Raw genomic sequence first — 10,372 nt, 5'->3', positions numbered from 1 at the left:
ATCGGAAGCTAGGGGTTAGAGGGAGTTGTCAAAAGGGAATAGGAGTGTCATGGGTGCAAAGTGACTGAAGGAAGAGTGTGGGGGGTTTAAAAGAGGGGTCAGAAAGTCATCATTTCAATTTGCCAGAAAGGGTGTAAGGGGTTAAGAGGGAATGCGAGGGGGTAGAGCAAGCAGCTAGATGTCAGAGGGAGGTGGCAGAAGGGTTAGTCGACGGTGTCAGGGGGCTGTCATGGAGTGCGAGGGGTTAAAGGGCGTCTGAGGTCGCAGAAGAGGAAGCAAGGTGTTGGGAGAGGTTGTCAGCAGGCCACAAAGCGTAGAATGCTTCAAAAGGGGTAGAAGGGAAAGCCAGGGGTTAGAAGGAGGTCCCAGGAGGGTGGAAGAGAGTATAAAGATGTGTCACGGTGTGCGAAGCGTTAAAAGATGGTCTGCAAGGATGGAAGATGATGCGGAGGGGTGAAAGAGTGTCAGTTGGCCAGAAAGGGGTGGAAAAGAATGCGAGGGGTTAAAACAGGGGTGTCAGGGTGTTGGAAGAGGACGTCAGAAGTGGATATCAGTGGTTAAAAAGTGGTGCGAGGGAGCGAAAGAGGATGCTAGGGGTTGAAAGGGGGTGTCCGCGCGTGTTTGCGTCGGTGCCGCGTCCTTTTGTCACGGTCACCGGAAAAATGGGGGAGGGTTGCCGCGTCTCGATGCATCGGGGCTCTCAATTTTTGTGAGTGCACCGCCCGCGGCGATTTTTTATGATTCAATGGCCGGGACCGGACGAGGAATAAAATTGGCCCGAGCCGTTACGTCGTCCGGTTACGAAACCGCGGCATGCGCGCCGCTTTTTATCGAGCGCGCGAGAGCTATCCATCGGCTGTGCTCGATACGATTGCTCGATTCATTTCCACGGGAAATTTCGATCGTTGTTCCGCATAAATGTTTGCCGCTCGTTCGCCTGAAAGGATCATAAAAATCGTACTATCGTACTATTGAAAACGGTCCCCTTATTTCACAGGCGCGACCAATTTCTCCCTCGCTTTTCCTTAGGGTTTTATCTCCTGGTCCATAGTATATCGGGTCGAGCCATAAATTATTTCCGTGTGCCAATTTTTTCTAGCACCAGATAGAAGTAATCTTTCGCGAAAATAGATATAGGAACGTCCGAATACTTTTATGAAGGAATAATTCAATTTTTCTTGTTGTTTTCTGTCACAGATGATACGATTCCGGTGGATCTTCAGGGTGACGACTAGACTGGGGATTTTGTGCATTTGTGATAAAAATGGGCAGTTGAAGTTTAAAACAGCGAAAAGATTAAGAGAATTTAGGCACCAAAAACAAGAAAAAAGTCAATGCACAACATTTTTATTTCGCATGAAAATCCGCAGTCTAGCGACGACTTTTTTAAGTAGGTTTTCAAGATCATGTACAAAGTTGACGCAATATCTACCGGCGATTATTTCATAATTGTTGCAAGTCTGTTACAAGGAAGAACACGATGTACATTTAGGAACATCAATTTTTTTCTCGTGCACTTTTACAGATTCTTATTTTTAAGGAACTTTGAAGCAAGTTTCGATGTAAAAATTCGAAGAATTGAAGAAGTTGGAGCACTTCGAACGGAACGATTCGGGCAGCGAAACTTTAAGCGCGTCTTCCACGAAACTGCTGTTCTTTTTACGGTGCTCCTGAAAACTTGCGCCGCGTTCGACTAATTAACTTCAAGTTTTGCATACGGGTTACTAACGAGATTACACGTCTCTTAATGGAGCGGCTTTTAAATCTAATTTCCTGTTTGTTAGTTTTAACGAGAGGAAGTGGAGACTTTTCCTTCGGTAGTTCTTTTATCCAGACGTAAAAATGCATTTTTGCACGGATACATCAAATGTAGCTTTATTTTCGATATATTAAAATTGGTAAAAATAAAAGTAGATGTTTCTACAACTTCTACTCCTGACAATTGACGTTTCCGCTCGACTAAATTAACTGCTCTCGCCATATCTGGTTTTTGTGGTATCGGCGTCCAATGCGTTAAATGCAGAAAATAAACAAGAGTCGATTTTGGAACCGCTTCGAAACCAATATCGAAGCGAAAAAATAATGGTTATGGATCCTATATGGAAACCGAAACTGGAGCCGTAACCGAAACAGATAGTACAATTCGAAATTTCAGTTCTCCATAACAATTATTCGGAATAATGGTTCTTCATAACCGTTTCAGCTACAGACAGCAGCGGATCTGCAGCCGCAATAATCACTGATATCGATTTGCTGAAAAGTCATTCACAGGAATCAGAAAAAAATTACGCTTTTGAACGGTAAAGAAATTTCCAATTACACATGTGTAGTCGTTGATATTTTCAAAAAATCCCACTGAAATAGAAAATTAGAGAAAAAGTCCTATTTATTAGGTTCTCGCAATGTCCGATTGTAGAATGCAAGACCAAAAAAAGAAAAATTAAAGTATCGTAATAAATTGAAAAAACACTTGCAATTCAGAATATAAGTAAGTATATTTAGCAGTGGGATTGTTTAAATTTACCGCTCAAAATCGGACACTTGATATGCAAGAACCTAATACATTTGACCTACCCTCGCAACAACCGTTTCCATAGAAATTGTAACCAGTTTATTTTCTGCCGCTTCTCTACCGTTTCCGTCACACATGGCCGCCGAAGATGTCTCTCGCGCGATATGTTCCCGGAGACAATAACGTTTCCAGTGGTCGGTTGACACGGCGATTCCATTTCGCTCGGATTTCCTCCGAATACTATCCGGTTTATGATAATATACCTCTGCCGGAGTTTATCACTGCGGTCTCGAGGCGTTGAATATGCGAGCACTCCCCTCCCCCTAACCGCCCCTCCAAATCGAGCAGTAAAAGTCGTCGTAAAGAAAGCGAAGGCGTCGGAGAAAGAGGACTCCTTCGGGGAGCACTTAACTGTGCGTGAAGCGGTTTAGATAAGTCGATGCTAACAATTTAAGCAGCCCCGGTGCTTAAATTGTTGGCATCGACGACCGTCGACCGTCGACCGTCGGATTGTCCGTCGCCGAAGCTCTCTTTTTAAATAAAATTCCCCACGAAAGGGGCGGGAAGCTCGCAAGGCAACGGAGGGTTTATCAACACTAGAACTACCTAGTAATAATTGCTTTGTAACAGTGACAAGACTGTGCCCACTCAGACTTCACACAACTTTTATTGTAATATGTGCTTCAATGAGGAGGTTCGTTAAAAAATTTCCGGTGAAAACATTTTTACAATTTCAGTAACTGTTAAAGAAGACATTAGGAACCAGTCATTTTGACTGGTTAATCCTTTGCACTCGAAGCTATTACAACCCCAAAACGAAAGATTTCTTCCGACCTAGAATATTTCCCTTCTATATATATTTTTTTTTTTCGTGTTATACATACGGGAATGGTGCAATTTACTCCTACAAAACTGAAATGTTCAGTGATTTATTAAATACAAACAAATTTAATAATTTAAAAATATTTTGAATAATGATATAGCAATGCTTAGTGGTGCCTTACAGTCACCATATTCGAGTGCTAAGGGTTAACACTAGGTTTACGGAGCATTAAAAGTGAGTATTTCACATTACTTTATAAAAATAAGAAGAATCTACACAAAATATAAAGACAAAAATTCAAAGAACAAAATGATTAAAAAATATCGATTTTTACACTTTTTCGTCAGTGTCCAAAAAATTGGACGATTGAAGAAAAACTGTTTCGATCGATGAGCAAAAGTTCATTTCGATTGTCTTAAATTTCGATAATAATCGACTGTTCATTAACGATTTTAATCGTAGAAAATTTCAGATTTTTGTTATTTTTGGTCCCCGGTTATAAGCGTAACAAAATTTCGTGTGACAGGCTACGGTTGCTGATGGGTAGCTCTAAAGTTTCCAGAGAAATGACAGGGAATGAGGGGCAGGTTGACTCGTGTCCTCGCCAAAAAATAAAAAAAGAAGCCCGCCTTGCCAAAAAATTTATACAGGCCGCCGACGGAGTAGCCGAGCCGTAAATATTTTTCCTGGCCGACGAGCTGCGAGAATTATTTCGGCCCCTCTCGCTCCTACCCCCTGTGCACCCCTTCGTCTCTCTTCGTGTTTCCCACTCGAGTATGCAAGACCGCGGTGGCGGTCGCGTCGTGCATTCGCCACCGCCTTTTGCGGCCTGCAGCTGCAACGACTTTTTCCAACGTGCTGGAACCTGGAACCCGGAGCCCCCCCTCCTCCTCACCCCGAGATTTCATTCAATCTCCTACCTAACCAGCCCGAGAAATGAAATTTTTTTCTAGCGCCGCGGTTGCATCGGTTTTACATTGTGACCGGTTCCATTACTTCGGGCTCTCCGGGGGCAGGTCGCGTAAAAATCATCCCCTCCCACCTCCCTCGCTCGTTCCGCCTTTTTTCCGAGCGAATTCTATTATGCTATTATGCGCCGGATGGCTTCTCGGGTTAAATAACGTCCCGCCGCGATTGAAAGCTCCGCTCCGCCCTCGGATTTTCAAGGCGAGCCTCGCACGGATCGGTTGTTGATGTTAATTAAGATCGCCCTTTGATTCCCTTTGAATACCACCCGCCAACCCTCCGCCAGTCATTCCGCTGTCAGTCTCCGTAGCCGGAATATTTTAGTACACGCCCACGCACCCTCTTCGCGTCCAAATTAACGCCCTGTGCTTCACTAGTTTTTCGAAAATACAAGATCGTGGATATGTGCAATTCCAGTCGCTGAAATTTTGGTTGAAACAGGCAATTCGAAGCATTCTCAGAATTCCAAAAAGAAAAAATCGGGTACAAGTCGCTCTTCCAGTAGGTCCGATGTTAACACCAAACCTACCAGTTTTGGTAAACCTCAAAATGACCAGTTTCACATTTTTTATTTTAGAATCTTAGGGTTCTCGTGGGAAACGATTAAGTAAATATATTTAGTAGAGCATGTATTGTAATGCGAACCGCACAAAATCCAAATAAATTCGATATTTTTACAAGACAACATGTATCAGTTGCTTTTAAGGCTCGGTAGGTTTAGTGTTAAACTCTTCAGGTATTTTTACTGTTTTGCTTACCAACAATTTCTTACAATTATAATATATTGCAAGCTCATTCACTACACTAATATTCTGAATGTTCCTGACAAAAATTAGTAGGTGCACACGGTGTAAAGATTAAAAGATTTTCGAGTATTAATATAATATGAATTTTACATTTTGACAACAACTTTTGATTTTGCATAAAGACCCGGACCAATTACGATCCAAAATGTGCAAGAGGGTTAAAACAACTGTCGCACGATGGCCACCAGTGTCCCCGCTTTCGTTTCATCAGATGAATGGAATAAATACTTTGCCAAGCCGAATTTGACAGGATTATGCTAAATAAGTGGATAAACATCCGCGGGCCGGCGATTAAAATGTTTCCACGCTCTAGCGGTCGAACAAGGCAATTAAGCACTCCCCTTCCGTCGGCCCGCGGACGAATACTTCCGGCAAAGTTCTTTGAATTTTCCCGGTACACTTTTCGCGTCCCGGATCGCGTAATTTCTACGGAGTTTCGTCGGCCGTGCACGCCGTGTCCGTATCTACCGTTTAATTAACTTTAACAACGATAACGAAGTGTCTGGCCGCTAACGCCTAACTGCAGTTGGGCTATGATAATTTCGCCCGGTTCTCTGTAACGGGGAAGAACCAGCCCCGTGTCCGCTATTTTCCAACTTAATCCTCGAGCGCAGCACGTGATACACGTTGCGCTTGTCGCAGCTGCGATTATGGCTCCAGCGAGCGTCCCTTCGACGAACATTGTTCAGAAGTATAAATATTTTCCGTGACCGGTAGCATTAATCGCGCTGCTGTAAATTAGATATTCGTTACTTTGGTTAATCGTTCCGAGTTTCCAGAACTCCTCAAATTTACGTTTACAGTCGAGCGGGGTAGCGTTATTTTTAACATAACTATTGGCGTGCTTGCTTCCTAGTACACATTATGAGTTGGTAACGTACGCCGATTAGGTGTACAATTATAACCAGACGAATCCACGTAACAATGTTGTAAGAGTAGCGTCCACATCGAATAACCGTGTACGAAATGTACACGGTAGAAAATATTCTAAAAATATTAATCAGTTAACACTAGGTTTACGGAGCACTAAAAATGACTATTTTACATTACTTTACGAAAATAACATGATTGTATCTCTCAAAATTTATGGCCATCTTGTTCATAATATATATCGAAAGAAATCAATTTGTTAAATAATTCCTCATGGATGCATCTCTACAATCTCAATATTCGTAAATTAAAAATATTAGAATCGACAACTCTATTGCGGTGCGGTTAACGTTAACGAATCGTTAATTTCTTATCGAATAAAAATGTAACTCTTCCTCATTTAGCTTTACAAGGTCTTTGGCTTTTATAATAGCCGCATTTCGCCTGCGTTCGACGTGTACAATCCTCATTGCTTGGTTTTAATTCCTCGCCGTGAGGGATTTGTAAAATTAAATTCCACAGTTAACTGTAACACTAGAACTACCGAACCAGTCAAAATGTCTGGTGGATGATTTCTTCTTCCACGATTAGTGAAACTATGAATTTCACGAGAAATTTTTTAATATATCCTTTGGAGCACATGTTACCATAAAAATCGTATGAAACCTGAGCAAATTTAATCTTGCTGTTACTATAAAGGGATAAGTCTAAGTCACGTTTTGGGTTCGGTAGTTCTAGTGTTAATATAAGTAGTTGAATTACACTGTAATTGAATTAGCACAACTCTGCCCCGCGGAGGCGACTTTTATCGACTAGACATTTAGGACATACATCGAGAAAAGACTGTAGCTCGAACCAGTGTCAATTGTTGAAGCACTGGAAGCACGAGGAACGGTCGCACGTGTCGATCGATCGGTGCGAGATCGTACAAATCGGGCCAGAAAGTTCCGTAGTCGTTTTCGCCGCTCGTATATTCATTCCCAAGCGAGAAACCAGCGCAGCGGTCACGAGCGAGCGGCAGATATTTCTCAGCGACACGCGAGCGTGCGCTCGTGTCCTTTTCGGAACAAGTTGCAGCGATCGCATTAAGTGCAAGCGATTCCCGAACGTTCCCGTTCCCTTGACCACCGAGGGAGAACAATCGATGCGCTGAAAACCGTGCACATCCGCCAACATTGCCGTCCACTCGACGACTTAAACAATCGGGAGTGTGCTCGTCGTAATTGCGTCTAACTCGTTGGCATAATTCGTTGGAAAAACTGCGAGAACGCCCCCCCCCCCTCCTGCCGATGGACTTCAATTTGCCGAACGCTCTCGCGAAACGAATCACTATACAGGAAAAGTAGTCGCTTGCCGGTTTCCGGCGAATCGAGTCGAGCTGTTTAACCGCGGACGCAGCCGACGCGTAAAAAGGGAAAATAAAGAGGATAATTTTCCGACGCAACGAGCATCGTTATAAGTTAATGTCGGGCGCAGAGCACGGCCAATTAGACCGCATTAAAACCCCGGGTAAACGCGATTTCGCGGGGGTAAACTCTCTCCTAACAACGAAGTTATCAATGAAACATTGTGCGGCCAGCCGTGCGGACGAATTCCGGGGCTTAATTCGATTCAATTGCCCCGCAATACACCGCCGAGAAACGGCGCCGCTTACGCCGCGGGAATAAACTTTCGCAATTTTGCGCCACGATTATCCGCACCGATGCCGGACGTCGCGACGCGCGGATGCGAAAACAACGCCTGAAAATGCGACCGTTCGGAGACGTTGGCCGCGAGCGCTCCGTTCGAGCGAGTCATTTCGAAACCAATCAAACAACTCTCGAGTTGACAACGACGTCAACCGTCAGCTTATCAGTCGAGAGAAAGCTCAGGCGAGCACAGTGATTGAGCCTCGATGTGCGCGAGGCTCAAAATGCACGCAGAAACTATGAAAGCGTTTATTCTAGCCTAGAGAGGACATTTAATTAATCGATTTAATCGTCACACGTGTCTCTGCTCATTCGTTTCAGAAGTTTGTGTCCATTCATTTGGCCCATTTATTTATCCTACGCCAGATTTTAAACAGAATTTGTAACCGTCAAATATGGTTACTGAATTATTGTGCATTTAATTTTTTGCAATTTTTATTTCATTAAATACTACTTTTAATACTACTTTTTTTACTTTGATTTTATGGAATTTTTGGGGTTTCTAGTTGTGCGTTCAAAGTGTTAAACGCGCGTAAGAAAATAAGGATTTTTGGGGTAAAGGTTCAAAATTTTAACAAGAATATAATAATAACTGAGTACATATATATTCACCTAAACGTTTACGCAAAAATTTTTACCAACAAAGCCATATTTCTCGTAGGAAATTCGTTTACACGCACATGTAAGGAAAACAATTTAAAATCGAAAATAAATAGATATTGCAAATTTAATATATAGTGTTACATTTAGTGTTATATTTACTATTATTTAGTATCAATATTTAATATTACAAATTTAATACTTCTCAGTTATCACTATATGCTTCTTGTTAAAAGTTTGAACCTTTAGCCCCAAAATCCTTATTTTCTTACGTGCGTTTAAATCGAATTTCGGTGAATTTCGTTCACTGTAGAATTATGTGTATGATCATACAATGACACAGTCTTCTTATAGAAATAATATTCGGGAAATTAAATCACCTTCTCCGAATAATAATATTACCATGCAGCTTAAGTGCTCATTCACTGGACAGGTCACCTACCTGACAAATCTCTATAAATTGATATTAAAATTATTTCTTTGTGACATATAAAAATCACTAATGAGAGACACGTGTGCTACAAAAGCTCTTCACATTTGATGAACAGGTCGAGAGTGAGTACATGAAAAAAAAAACAATATTGCTACACTATTTTGCAGACATTTGACTATCTCACAGGACAAAAATCTTTTGTTTTGTACACATTTTCTGGAATCATATTTTGGACGTGGAAATAGTCCGCTATGCGACGCAGCAATGCCGCAGCTGCGACAGTAGCTTCGTTTGTTATTCGGCGGTGTTTCATCGATAAAGCTCGCCGGGCGGATGGTTTGGGGGATAGAGTGGTTCCTGAGTCTGCAGCATGTTCGTCTTCATAGGATAGACGGTATCCTTCGTTTCGGGGGAATGATCTTCCGCCGTGCGGAGACGAATGAGCGTATCCTTATCCGGCAAAGCGTATCCCGACGCCCCCGGGGGTAGAATGTATCAAATCGCGCAGACGCGGGTGAACGCGTTCTTCTTATATTATAGCGTGTCGCGTGCGACCGATCCCCTAAGCGTGCATCGCTTTTTAGTGCATCGTCGATCCATCCGGTGAATAACCGGTGCGAGAATAGTTGCTCATTGGTAGGAGATAAAGGCGTGGACGTTGTCGAGATAAAAATACACGGGAATAGGGTGATCCATCTTGGACCCGGGCGCAGTAACTTCGCCTCCACCCCCCACCCCCCACCCCCATGCCCCGTTCCCTTTGAACCTCTGGAACTATTCCGCTGAAATACTTCTCCTGCCTCGCTACGGAAATATGTTCGCGTACGTCTTTGTCGGCCGCCTTTATAGACATTCTCTGTCCACTTACCAACACTCGTCCGTCGGTTGCTTATTTATACTGGGGACGCCGTCGTCCCTCTGCGCTCCGGGGACTGCCTCCGCTTAGGCGACTTCCAGACGTGTGTCATACTCCACGGGAAATCCTACGTGACCCGTTCAAAAAGTTCGCGGGAATTACAGAGAATCCGCGTTTTATGTCACCAGCCTCTTGTCGTCGGGCAATATTCCTCGATGCAGTGCCGAACGTAGAGAATCACAACGATAGTCATTTACAGTTTACCGCGGTCCGTAAGCGCGTCCCAATTCGTCTGTCCTACACGTTATCTGTCAAAGTCACGGCAGGGGAATGCTGTTGACGAGACCCTACGATTTTTTGATACAGTGCCGAACGTAGAAAAGGACAACGATAGTCATTCACTGTTTCCCGCGGTCCGTAAACGCGTCCTAATTCGTCTGTCCTACACGTTATCTGTCAAAGTCGCGGCAGGGGAATGCTGCCGACGAGACCCTACTATTTTTTGATACAGTGCCGAACGTAGAAAAGGACAACGATAGTCATTCACTGTTTCCCGCGGTCTGTAAACACGTCCCAATTCGTGTGTCCTACACATTATCTGTCAAAGTCACAGCAGGGGATTGCTGCCGATGAGACCCTATTATTTTTTGATACACTGCCGAATGTAGAAAGAGGCAGCCAGGCTCGAGAATTTCTTTATTTCTCATTATCTTTTTACGAGACTTTCACCAACAACGGTCCTTAAAAAAAGTTATTGTTCATATAATAAAACGTAGATAAATTTAAACGTAGTAATAAAACGTAGACAACTTGCATAA

The sequence above is a fragment of the Halictus rubicundus genome, chromosome 12, assembly GCF_050948215.1.
Source record: "Halictus rubicundus isolate RS-2024b chromosome 12, iyHalRubi1_principal, whole genome shotgun sequence".
NCBI classification, from domain to species: domain Eukaryota; kingdom Metazoa; phylum Arthropoda; class Insecta; order Hymenoptera; family Halictidae; genus Halictus; species Halictus rubicundus.
This window is presented reverse-complemented; position numbering follows the sequence as displayed.